Here is a 13,442-nt window from a genome sequence, read left to right as displayed (position 1 = left end):
GATAATTTATCTCTTCCAGAAGTATATTTGCGGCGGATAACGGTTACTTCACTTTCATTCATGCCCAAATCGCATGAACACATGTTCCAACAGAGAAGAGCACAGGTATTGGTTCCGTAAATTCGTACGGTCTCCCTTTGCAGGCATTTCATAAAGGTTCGTCAGATGATTCATAGGGGTTATAGATCCTCAACTTTATCCAGGAATCCTGGTTTTACGACTGAAAACTTTCAGGAATTCCTGTCTCGTGAAAAGTCCACATCACCGCTGTAATTATCGTTTATTTTGTTATATTGTGGTGTCCCTTTTTTATGAAAGCAATCCATGGTCTTCATCAACTCCGAGGGCTATCGGCGCAACTGCTCCACATCGATACGCGAAGACGTGGCTTAGCATCGTGCTGAGTGCCAGCCTGACCCACCGCAGTTAGACCCGTCGGGTTATCCCGCTCCAAGGACCCACAGAACGACCTCAAAGGACGAAAGAACGACCGCGTCTTCGTGGACTTCATCCGCCGATGCCTCGAATGGTACCCGAGCAAGAGGATCAGGCCCGTGCCCGCCCTTAAACATACCTGGCTCGTGCACGGCATATCGCGGACCCCCGTCCGGCTCCTCTGTCACCATAGCTGCCACCGCCACAGTCAATGCGTGTCCATCCCCTACATCAACCGTGACGGTGTTGGGTTGCGCCGTCCGCGCGCCGTCATATGCGACCGCACCAGCCTCCAACACGGGCATGGGGAAGGAACAGTGGTGTGCCGTGGTGCAGACGGGCTGAGGGTGTGGATTGGCGGGTTGGTCGCGTCCGCGGGCTCATCATTTGGTCATTTGGGGTTTTATGACTCGTGGGCAGATGAAGTTTCCTTAGTGCACGTGTCGTTGTTCGAAAGAGCATTTCGAAGGACTTGGTGATCGGATTCCGGTGGAATTGTGTTTCGTTGGTGGTTCCTATTGAAATGTCTCGAGTGCACAGCATCACCATGGTTAAGGAGTGTTGTGTACTGATGTGCAGTGGGAATTGCGGCAAGGAACGAAGGTGTGAGTGTTTGTTTCCACGCGAAGAAGCCTTGAGAAGTAAATGGATTAACGCCATGCCAAGAAAGGTATTTCAGATTTTTTGTCGTTCAGTGCCATTTCTGTCTTTGAAAGACCAAGGTTTGCTCAATAATTGGAGTGGTAATGCAATTGTTCGCTAGAGCTTCAATCAATCAATGTAAAGCTTGATTTAAGAGTGAATATCAGAGCTAAAATGTCATGTTGGTCAGTTTCCAAGGTCAATGTAAATGTTACTGAGCGACCCGAGGTAAACAATCTGTTTGTAGCTTTTATGTATTGGTGAAAGCAGGTGAACGTCAATATGAGCCGAATGATTGGATATGTAAAGCCAGAGTTGTAATTATAAAATTCCAACAAAAATCGATAAAGTGGGACATTCGGCTTAGAAGTTAAACCAGTCAAAATATAAATTTTTTGGTTATTTTAAAAAGGGACTATTGAAATATGTAAATGAGAGAAAGCTCCATGAGAAACATTTTTACAGAAACAACTTAAAAAGGAAATGAGGCCTCATGGCTCTTCACCTCGGCGGCAGGTGGTGGCTCCGGCCACGGACACCTATTGCAGTAATGAAATATTACGTCGGAGGTCAGAAGTACGTTGAAAACCGCCGCTTTCGGCTGAGAAATTATTAAGAATCTTACTGTGATTCCCCCCCACCTCCTAGGGTAGGGGAGGGTTTCCCTTCTATCTTCTCTCCCTGCGTCCTTTTTTATTGTTGGGAAATTATTAAGAATTTTACTTTGATTCATAAAAGGGATTATGTAATTATGCTACCAATTACAGTTGCGTCCAGAGCACCGCTCCGGTTATGTCAATGTCTTCCGCCCATTTCCTTTTTCGGGTCACGACATATTTGAAGGTCTTGACCCGAAGGAAGGTATGGGAGGGATTCCCCCCACCTCCTCTCCTTTCGTCCTTTGCATGTTTCCATCCCCTTTGCAGTCCAATTAAGATGGGGGTCGATTGAGGGAGGGCAGGGGTTCCGTGGCAAATCCATCCTACCTCAGGGTGTAGCCACTGTTGTCCAGATGCAGGCGTATTCGCCCGAGGCGAGATGTCCCCTTTTATGAGGTCAGTTCTACTTAACCACTGCCTGTCAATGATCCGCGCTCTCTTCGTCGCTCCTACAGTACCGTGGCAATGCTTCCGGTGGCCCGCCCTCACTAGTTTTTTTTAAGTCCACCCGCACAACAGCCTGTGAAACAGGATACATTCCAATGTTTCACGATCCCGAGAGTCCACCGTAAATTATATTCTACGAGCTCCACTCTTTGCCCTGCTGCTGATCAGGACCTATCCATTATCGGAGCATTTACTTATGTTCCTCACAGATCGAAATGTTCTTTATGAATTTTCGAAGAGTGGGTATGAGCTTAAGGAAAACACTCAGGGTAAAAAACGGCCCCTTCAATTTCTTTCTTGCTCATGTTGCATGAGCATATTTTCGAACTCAGAGGAGTACACGTACGTTCAATTTTTGTGAAATTCGTACAGTTTCTCTTTTGTCCGAAAAAGGTATTGGCGTGACATTTATTTATCCTTTTCAGTATTTTTTCTTGTTTACAATGTAATGCTGCTCTGCTAATCACTTTGAACTCCATCTCTCGGTCATAACGAAAACTTTCTCCAACTTAACATCCCTACCGAGGGCAAAATATTCGCCAATCAAACTGCGTCTTAAGCTGTGTCCAAACCCATCGGTTTAAGTGCCTCAGTCGCTCAAATTTAGGGAGAAAAGCACATTGAATTATGTATGGACGCCATAGGCATCAGAAGGACGCGAACTCGGGCACCCATATCCGCCCCTTGATTTCTGTTAAAAGGATCTTATCCTAAATACGCCATATTGCAACCCCATAGTTCCAAGTGCTGGGAGCGTGGAACCCGGCAGGAGTGTAATCGCCATTTTGGGGAAACATTATTTATTTAAGCCACAATAACATGTTTTTCTTTCTCAGAGTGAGTACTGTTATTATCACTATGGAACCACTGAAAAAACTGAGGTCTTCATTGACGCAAGGTGGAAAAAGGCGGAGCTTTTCTGAGGCAAGAGAAATTCGGCGTCTGCCGCATGGAAGTAGTGCGATACTAATTCTAGTCGCTCCTTCACTTGATTAAGTTATTCAATGAAAGTTTATTTAAAGAGTAGAGGTAAGTATATATTTCATGGTTTTGTGGTTCATTTCAAGGCAAAGAATGTCGTGTTTTTAAATTTTCATGCCTACTCACATATACAGGATGCCAGTATACCTGTATGCCCAGGATACCAGTGTGGGTGTATCCATGCCTCGTTTGTGGGTAGGCTACTAAGTCTATTGTGGCATGTGAATATTACAGAGAAAAACCTTCGAGCGTAATATTGCGTTAAGAGAGTGTAAGTATTTAGTAATATGCTTAATATATCTGCTAACATTCAAGCTACTGGGTCATGATAGGTCATTTGCTAAAACGGTGGCAAAGAGAAAAAACTATGTGACCGTTAAGTATATTAGTACGCAAAACATTAAAAACTACTCATGACCCCAAGTATGCATATCATTATTTGGTAATCTACCGGTCAAGGCGGTTTTAGATGGACACCACTACCAAATAAATATTTTGTGACTGCTAGTATAACACAAGCCAGCAACCTACTCCACATCAAGTCCCTCTTCATCCCATCATCCTGTCCAACATCCCTAACATGTTCCTGCCCTTTGCTCGTTTGACTAACATTCCTTCCTCTATTACAGTCTTCAACACCCCCATGCCGAGTAATATGCCCTTCATCCATTTTTCCTGTATCCTTAGGATTTTTCACAACAAACCCCTCTCCTTGCCAACCATACCAAATACTCCCTCATTTGTTTTCCTTTCCGTCCATTTCACGTTCTCCAGTCTTCTTCACACCCACATTTCAAAAGCCTCCAATCTACATCTATTCTACTGCTTGAGTGATCACGTTTCCGCGCCGTAAATAACTACACTACATATCAAACTTTTAACGAGTCCTTTCTTAACATCCTAACTCAACATCCCCTCCATCAACTCCCAACTATTTGGGAAAGCCTCTTTACCTAGCGCAAATCTTCTCCTTACGTCCCTACCATTTTGACCGTGATGGTCCAAATCACTTCCAAAATTAGTAAACTCTTCTACCTGCTTTATTTTTGCCCTCCTATTTTAATGTTTACCTTAGGCTTTTTCTTTCTGGAAAATCGCGTCATATTTGTTTTATTTATATTGATTCTCATCCCATATTTATCGCACTGAATTTCCAATTCACTCAGCAATGCTGACAACCCCTCATCTGACTGACAAATTAGAGCTTGGTCATCAGTAAACGTAACTGGTTTTACGACCCCTCCGGCTTTCATTCCTACCCTCAAGTTCTTCCCATGCCTATTTAATAATTGCCTCCACATATACGTTGAGCAGCACCGGTGACAATGGACAACCCTACCTTACACCTTATCGTAAACTGCCCATCCGTGCTCTCCGTTCCCCACTCGCACGTGAGCTGCCTGAGTCATGTACAGGTTGCGGAATAGCCTCCTTTACCTGCAATCTATTCCATTATTGCGGAATATACTCACTAGTTTTTACCAAGTCACTCTATCAAACACCTTTTCGACATCTACGAAACAGGCAAATAAGTCCTGATTGTATTCTATATTCTTCTTGATTGGTGATCTCATTACTGTAATGGCATCGGGCATGACTCTCCCCTTACTAAACCCAAACTGATCATCCCCCAACCAATCATTGGCTCTAATCTCCCTCCTTTTGTTGATGGTCCTGAGAACAACTTGAGCTGAGTGGGAAATCAAACTTTTTGTTCTGTAGTCTTTACATGATGTAGCCTTTACCTTTTTCGGAATCGGAACTAACACTGATCTCACTAAGTCTACCGGCCAGATTCCTTCTTAATAGATACTACGAATCAATCCATAAATATTCTTCCTCCCATATTTTGTGTTGTTGCCAGGACTGGCATTCTCTATACTTTCCATCATAAAGGTCTTGGGAATAATGATTGAGGTTTTTTTCCCGTTCCATTCCTCAATAGTATTTTTACCGTGACACCAACACTCAGCTGTCCCACTCGGGTCAGACGCATTTGCATTCGCCTCACAGAGGAACCGACACTGCGTGGACTACCTTTCGTCCGGCTCCTAACCTTCGACCTATCTGGCATGGGTGACCCTACCAGGAGTAATTATCATTACTCCCACCAGCACAGCTCGAGGGGTCATCGGAACGCACAAGCCTATCCACCACGTCAAGGTTGTAATCCATGGGGGTTTATTTGACATATAGGAATTAAATTTCGTCCACTAGATTTAGAGTGAACGACATTGGATATTTGATGTATTAGATTGTGCGTTTGGAACGCTAGGAATTCTGTCTCTGCTTTGAAACTGGATAGTAGATCACAGGCGAGGGTAAACTAGTTAACGCTGAGGACTTTTCGCTTCCCCGTCCATGTGCCGCAGTTGGTTGGACACACGGAGGAACGATTGCGACTTTTGGCAGACGGGGACATCTGCCAGCAAAGCGGTTGGGTGGTTCTCGCGGAGTGGAGGTCGAGGCTTTCGGTTGCCCATAACTCTTCCGACTCCCTGCAGAGTAGTTGGCCGGCAATTAGGGCGGCCGCAGGCATTTGGCCATCTGAGCATTTGGCGCGGCGGGCGACCCGCTGTCGGCGCACCCGTCTCCTGCCATCCCTCCCCTCCTCCCCCCGAATCGAAAATCAATATTCTTCTGCATTTGGGACCATGCAATCTGGCGATACACCACACCTCGATATTTCTTCAAGTCGGCCTACCGAACATAAGGATTTCGGCGGAATTGTCCCGCCGGAAGCCGGTAAGTATCTTCCGCATATGATGTCAATATAATTAATGATCATCGTCACCTATGAACTATATTCCCCGCAAGTCGTCAGCAGGACGAGTGGCGGGGAATGTTAAGTCACCAGTAATTCTAGTTTTACTCCTCCATTTCAGCATACACATGGCACCCCGCGCACCACCGACACGACACCCCACCCCTAGATACAAAGGAGCGTTTGGAGGCGGCAAAACGCCTACCGAAAAGGGAGTTAAGAGTGAAGATAACTTTCATGTTTTAACCATTTTCAATAGCGTCTGCCCGAGTTCGTCTTATCGTTTCCCCCTTGAGTTGTGGTCGCGATGTATTGGCGGGATAAGCGAATGCTTGAATCTATCCATGCGACAGTCAATGCCTCTTACCTGTATTTTGTGACAATTTTCCGTCGTGGCGATTTATTTCGGGGTTGAGTTATATTGTCTATGTTAGCGTAATGACTGTATTGTGTTTATGTTCCTTGCTGTAACTACTTCATGATTTTAACTAACAACTTCATTAGTAATCACGGTAAATGCAACGACAGCGGTGTAGAAATTGTTTAATGTTACGTAAGTAGTTATAACTAAAATATCCATTAATCTGTTTATTATATAGAAGACTTGAATCAAACACACTCGTCCCCTCAAAACTTGATGACCAAATACCAAAACTTTTCGCCAAGAATGCCATCAGCACGTTTATATTTTTAGATCTACCGAAAATTATTGCTCAGCAAAACCAGCAAATAATCGGGATCTTACCAAAAACTTGTGATTTTTTCTGTTCAACGGACAAAACTAGTTGGAAGAAATAGTTGGATAGTCAAAACGATGGTACCAGCAAGATCGTTGTTTGCAACTAATTCCCCAGAGATAATTTTGGACGCGGCTATAACTGATGCCATTAACGACCGCAAAAGCTAAATATATGAAAATGAAACTTAAGTTCACGGAAGTGATTAACTAGGGAGTTAAGTATTTTTATTCAAAAAAGGGAACATTCATGGGTGTCAGGAAAAAGAAAACTAACACTAACTGCAAATGATCATGCTGGAAAATCACTGCGCTATAAGAGAAACCACTTGGAATATTTTTTTGTCATGTTCGTGACTGAATAGAGAAGTTTATTCCTAAAGGCGTAAAAGCATTATTAATGAACCAAGATAATACAACGGAACGGAGAAGTTAAAGGGGTCTTATGTTGGCGCAATTAATCCCTCTCCGCAAAGGCCCGCAGAGGATGTAATAATTGCGCATGTATGTCTGATGACGTAACCACCCCGCCACAGCCCTTTCGGCGGCTTGTCGGGTAATATATAGATTTTGGTATAATTTAAAATTTTATAACTCATCTTCGTTAGAAATGCAATGACCAATTTTTACAGTGGGTGCATTATTGTCCTAAAGAGCACGGGCTACGCGTACATATGCTACGAAATGTAGCACATGTAGGGACAAACGAAGCCACGCACCGTGGATCCGAGGAAATTCTGCGTTCTTTCGAGAAACTGAATTCGAAGGTGAAGCGGATCGGAGTTTAAAGTCCCACTTAAGTGTTATCCCAGTTAAATATTTGCTCAATCATCCCGCGATTTGACTTACCGTGGTGGCATGGTTTGGAGTCAGATTGAAGGGGTAGATAATAGATTGGGAAATTTTTGTCGGCGAATTACAGTGGTTCGTAGTCTAGAAGTCTGACTTTGTATTGTGTCAGGAGCCTCTTAATCAACCGGGAGTATATTATACGGTTGAAGCATCGCAGAAGGTAGTCAGTAGGATTCAGGAACATATGAGGAGAGTTTAGCATATTTGGTAGGTCAACTAGTGGAAATTTACTTAATAAACATTACACGGGTCAGTCACTAAAGAATTGCGACTAGAATCATGGCAAATGTAATAAAATATTAGACGTAGCACTTGAGAATGAATAGGTAAATATAATTCCTAGAGTAAGTAGCATCAGAAAGGGAATTCAAACTGAGTTGATCAAGAAGGAAGTATCTCCGTGGTGTCAATAAACTGCCAATTTTTTTGAAAAACAAAATTGCCGACTTCAGAGGGTTAGAAGTACCGAAGGAAATAAAATTATAGGAACTGAGAACACAGTTTTAGTGGAGGGTCACAGGGTGGGAGGGATGGTGAAATGGATACATTATAACATTTATCAAAGGTAGTATTGTGTTCGAACACTCCCTTTGATAAATGCTATAGTGTATGCAATTTAGCAGCCCTCTGACCCTCCACTAAAATCAAAACAATAGAGCAGGCGTTTATCTGGCTCTTGGATTCATGGAATTACCCCGGTTTAATATTAGTTATTAATTACCCCGATCTTGACATATCTTCATCGCCCCTCCGCTCCCAACACCTTCTGTCGTATTCCCACACTTCTAAGAATCCCCCTCCCATCTCTTCCACTCGCAAGCCTTTCCCCACCTTCCCCTTCCATCCAGCGTTTCCAGCACCTTCTGTTTTAACCTTTCCCGCAGTTCATTCCTTCTCTTCCTTGAGATAGGTGGCTTGGACCACCGAAAATTCGAAAACGGCGTTTCTTTTCTTTTTTGGGCGTTGGCAAAGGGAAGGACCCCCTACCCTGATGTGTGAATTTTACACGCCGTTGGGCTTAGCACTGGGTGGATGCTACATCTGTTTATATATATATATATATATATATATATATATATATATATATATATATATATATATATATAAACAGATGTAGTACCAACCCAGTACTAAGCCCCACGGCGTGTAAAATTCAGCAAAGGGGTTGCAAGCATTGCTGAGTGAATTGGAAATTTAGTGCGACAGATATGGGATGAGGATCAATATTAATAAAACAAAGGTTATTCGATTTTCCAGAAAGAAAAAGGCTAAGCTAAACGTTGAAATAGGAGGGCAAAAACTAGAGCAGGTAGAACAGTTTACGTATCTCGGAAGTGTTTTGGACCAACACGGTCAAAGTAGTAGGGACGTAAGGAGAAGAGCTGCGCTAGGCAAAGAGGCTTTTACAAGGAGGAAGGAGTTGATGACAGGGACGTTGAGTAAGGATGTTAAGAAAAGACTCTTAAAAACTTTGATATGGAGCGTAGCTATGCACGATGCGGAAACGTGGGCATTGACACAGGAGGATAGACGTACACTGGAGTCTTTTGAAATGTGGGTGTGGAGAAGAATGGAGAAGGTGAAATGGACAGCGAAGAAAACAAATGAGGAAGTACTTTGTATGGTGGTCGAAGAGAGGGGTTGGTTGGGAGAAATTCTATGGAGGCAGGAAAAGTGGATGAAGGGGGTATTGACCGGCAGTGGGATGTTGAAGACTGTAATAGAGGGGAGAATGTTAGGCAAACGAAGAAAGGGAAGGAACAGGATATGGATGTTGGACGGTATGAAGGGAGGAAGAAAGTACTCAGAGATGAAGAGGGACCTGATTTAGAGTAGGAGGCTGGATTCTGTGTTTTGTTTTTGGAGTCCCAAAATATTTATTTATTAGCTGTGTCCATCCAAAAACCTACCTCAACCGGTGGATTACCTAATAAATAAATAAATATATATATATATATATATATATATATATATATATATATATATATATACGTTTCCTCGATAGCTCAAGTGGTTAAGAGCATCCGCCCGGCAAGTGGAAAGATCCGGTGTTCGAGTCCCGGTCTTGGAAATATTTTTACTCTTGTGATCCGTTCGATTCCGCCTTCCTCACCTTTATTGTGTTCGTCCTTTATATGTGTTCCTATCCCTTTTCCTTATATCTGTTTCTATATGTATGAGTATTTATTCGCCGTTTGGCGGGATTTCGTGTTTGAATGTGTGTATATATATATATTTTTTTTTTAAGTAATCTACCGGTTAAGGTAGGTTTTTGGACTGACACAACTACCAAACAAATATTTTATTACTCCTAACAAAACACAAAATCAATCATCCTACTCTATATCAGGTCCCTCTTCATCTCTGAGTACTTCCTTCCTCCCTTCATCCCGTCCAACAACCCTATCCTGTTCCTTCCCTTTCCTCTTTTGCCCAACATTCTACCCTCTATCACAGTCTTCAACATCCCACTGCCGGTCAACACCCCCTTCATCCACTTTTCCTGCCTCCATAGGATTGCTCCCAACAAACCCCTCTCTTCGCCCACCATACCAAGTACTTCCTCATTTGTTTTCTTCTCTGTCCATTTCACCTTCTCCATTCTTCTCCACACCCACATTTCAAAAGCCTCCAATCTACGTCTATCCTCCTGCTTCAATGACCACGTTTCCGCTCCGTACATAGCTACGCTCCATATCAAAGTTTTTACGAGTCTTTTCTTAACATCCTTACTCAAAGTCCCTGTCATCAACTCCCTCCTCCTTGTGAAAGCCTCTTTGCCTAGCGCAATTCTTCTCCTTACGTCCCTACTACTTTCACCGTGTTGGTCCAAAACACTACCGAGATACGTAAACTGTTCTACCTGCTCTAGCTTTTGCCCTCCTATTTTAATGTTAAGCTTGGCCTTTTTCTTATATATATATATATATATATATATATATATATATATATATATATATATATATATATATATATATATATATATATATATATATATATACAGGGTTCGTCCGGAAAATAAGTGTACTGAGCTCAGGAAAAAAAAAAATTTATTACACTTTTACATATCTTAAGCTAATATTCCTCAAAATAGGACCCTTGTGAGTCGATACACTTGTTCCAGCGGCGTTCCCATTCCTGGATTCCTGGAACGCTCCCGCGAAGGCATCATCGGGAACCTCTCGAAGACACGTCGTCACGGCCTCTTTGACGGCGTCCAAAGTCCCGTATCGCGTTCCTTTCAAACTCCTCTTTATCTTCGGGAACAGAAAGAAGTCCGGTGGTGCCAAGTCCGGGCTTTAGGGTGGGTGCGGCAGCGTTGCCACGCCGTACTTGGCCAAGAAGTCCGACACGAAAAGCGCGGTGTGAGACGGCGCATTGTCGTGATGCAGCCGCCAGATGTTTTTGATCTGTAATTGCTCCCTAATAATCTCGTGCACTATTGTTTTTGGCACATTACACTGCTCTGCTATCATCCGAACACTAAGACGACGATCAGAGTTCAGTACATCGCGAATTTTTCGCACATTTTCGTCGGTGAGTGTCGTTGATGGGCGTCCAGGCCGTGGTTCGTCGTCGACCTCTTCTCTGCCCTCCACGAACATCTTGTGCCGCCGAAAGATCATGTTTCTGGACATGGCTGACTCCCCGTAAGCCTGGTTAATCATACCGACAGTTTCGGTAGACGATTTCCCAAGCTTTACCGCAAATTTGATGGAATAACGCTGCTCCAAAAACTTCGGCATCGCGTTCCGTGACGTGGGTCGAGCGTGGAGGTTCGCGTTAACAGAGCTCCTCAATACACCACAGCTCAGAGGCGACTGCCTTTTTAGCGTCGCTTGCCAACATACCCCCCTCCAATCGCAGCCCGTCAGAGCGGTGCTGGGCGCGCTTGGAGCGGCGGGAAAAAATCAGTACACTTATTTTCCGGACGAACCCTGTATATATGCACACACACGGGTATACAATAAAAGACCATAAATACAGTAATCAATCCGAAGGTCGGGGTGGTCAGTGATATTAGAGTTCACCCAGTACTAAGCCCGACGGCGTGTGAAATTCACACATCAGGGTAGTGGGGCCAGTTCCTTTCCCTGTTGGTTCAATGTTAACATTTTTTATTTTTTTTTAATTTTTTGGACCCATTTGACCAATGGTTTCCTGGGTCCACTTTTATTTTACTTCACAGTTAGTTGGGGATTCCTTTGAATCTTAGTTCCCTTCCCTTTCCCTGTGCCGGTTATGGTTTCCGAGGAAAAGATCAGGTACCCGAGAAATCACATAGCTTGGGGGAGCTGCAGGTGTTCAGAGAGGCTTTCCCGGGAATCGAACCCGGACCCTCCGCTCTGTAGTCCAACGCTCTATCCCTGGACTATCGCGACCCACATATATATGTATGTATAAATAAATATATGTACATATATATGTGTGTGTATGTATTATGAATGCCAATTTCGTTCAATATTAAAATATAAGGTATGCCGAAAATTATTTTTTCAATTTTAATGAGACAATGACCCTCGAAGTTCAACGACATCGTGCTCCGCAGCTGTATCGGGGCTAATACCCCTACCAACCCAGCCGAAATTCACAGGCGAAATCAATGTGGCTCTCCCAAAAGCACAAACAAACTTCCCACGTTCCCCCGTAACCTGAGACAGCAGACGAAAAGCGAGGACTCACTTGAAGGGGATGGCTTTTAGAGATGGCTTTTAAAGAAGGATTGGAGGTGGGGAAGACCAGAGTGAGGGGTTGGGGGAGATGGAATTGCACCTCGGTTGTGTGGGGGCGAGTCCACTTCGGCTCGGAGGGAGGGGAGTCGTCAACGTCTGGGAGGGAGGGTAGCGGCGGGCGAGTCTACGTCCGCTGGGAGGGATTGGAATGCCAGGGAGTCCTGCATGGGCGAGAGGGGGCGAGTGGCGGGTGAGTCCACCTCTGCTCCGAGGGAGGGGAGTGCTCGGCGAGTTTACCCCGGCGTGGAGGGGTTGAGCTCCGGGCGAGTCCACATTTGCTCGGGGAGAGGGGCGTGCTGGGCGAGTTCACCTCTCTTAGGGGCGAAGGGAGAACTTGGCGAGTCGATTTCAGTTGAGCGGGCGATGTGTGCGGGGGGTGGGCTGGGGATTACCTCCTCTCGGAGGGAGGCGAGTTCCGTTCACCCCTCCCTCCACGAGCGTACAGCAGCTGGCCGTACTTTCCACATTTTCACGGCTTTCTTTGCACATGTCATTTTAGTTTTAGTTCGATATTCTACGAATTTTCTGTCCGGAGTTGTTAGAATTTCATCATAATATTTTGATCAATATTTTAAAATTTAGTGCACTATTCTTTATCCTCTAAAGGCCTCTCTAAAATATCCGTTGATATTTTATCTTGGTTCCTTGGTTTGGAATTGTGCGGATTGATTAATAATCGTTATAATTTAATTACCTTACGTTGTTCATACATAATCTTAATTTTGAGAAAACTTCTTTAATATTTATTTTACCAGAAGAACACCTATGCTACGAACGACGCGAAACTATAACCGTGTTTATACGAATCTTAGGCACTGCTTTGTGCGATGCCTCCGCGCTTTATCGCTCCGCTTATTTCCACATTTTCATTGCGGACTGCGTTTCCTACAGTTGTGTTCACGGAATTATGCGATGGCGAAAAATCGCCCTGCTCGGCAATCAATTTCCCTTACCTTGGAATATCTTCCGGAAATATCGGAAGACCTGATCATCTCGAAACTATCTTGGTTTGTAGAGTGGTCAGGTGAAGACATATCAACCACATCAATTTAATATTACTGCATTCTCAATATGGTATCAGGAGATAATCCTAAGTCGACCGATAATATTTATCAGCATGTATTTCTCAGTATCAAAAACTTGTTGATTACCCCATATCGTAACCTTCAGAGAATTTTTCTTGTTTCTTCCTG

This window comes from Hetaerina americana, unplaced genomic scaffold, assembly GCF_022747635.1.
Source record: "Hetaerina americana unplaced genomic scaffold, ioHetAmer1.1.p SCAF_12, whole genome shotgun sequence".
NCBI lineage: Eukaryota > Metazoa > Arthropoda > Insecta > Odonata > Calopterygidae > Hetaerina > Hetaerina americana.
This window is presented reverse-complemented; position numbering follows the sequence as displayed.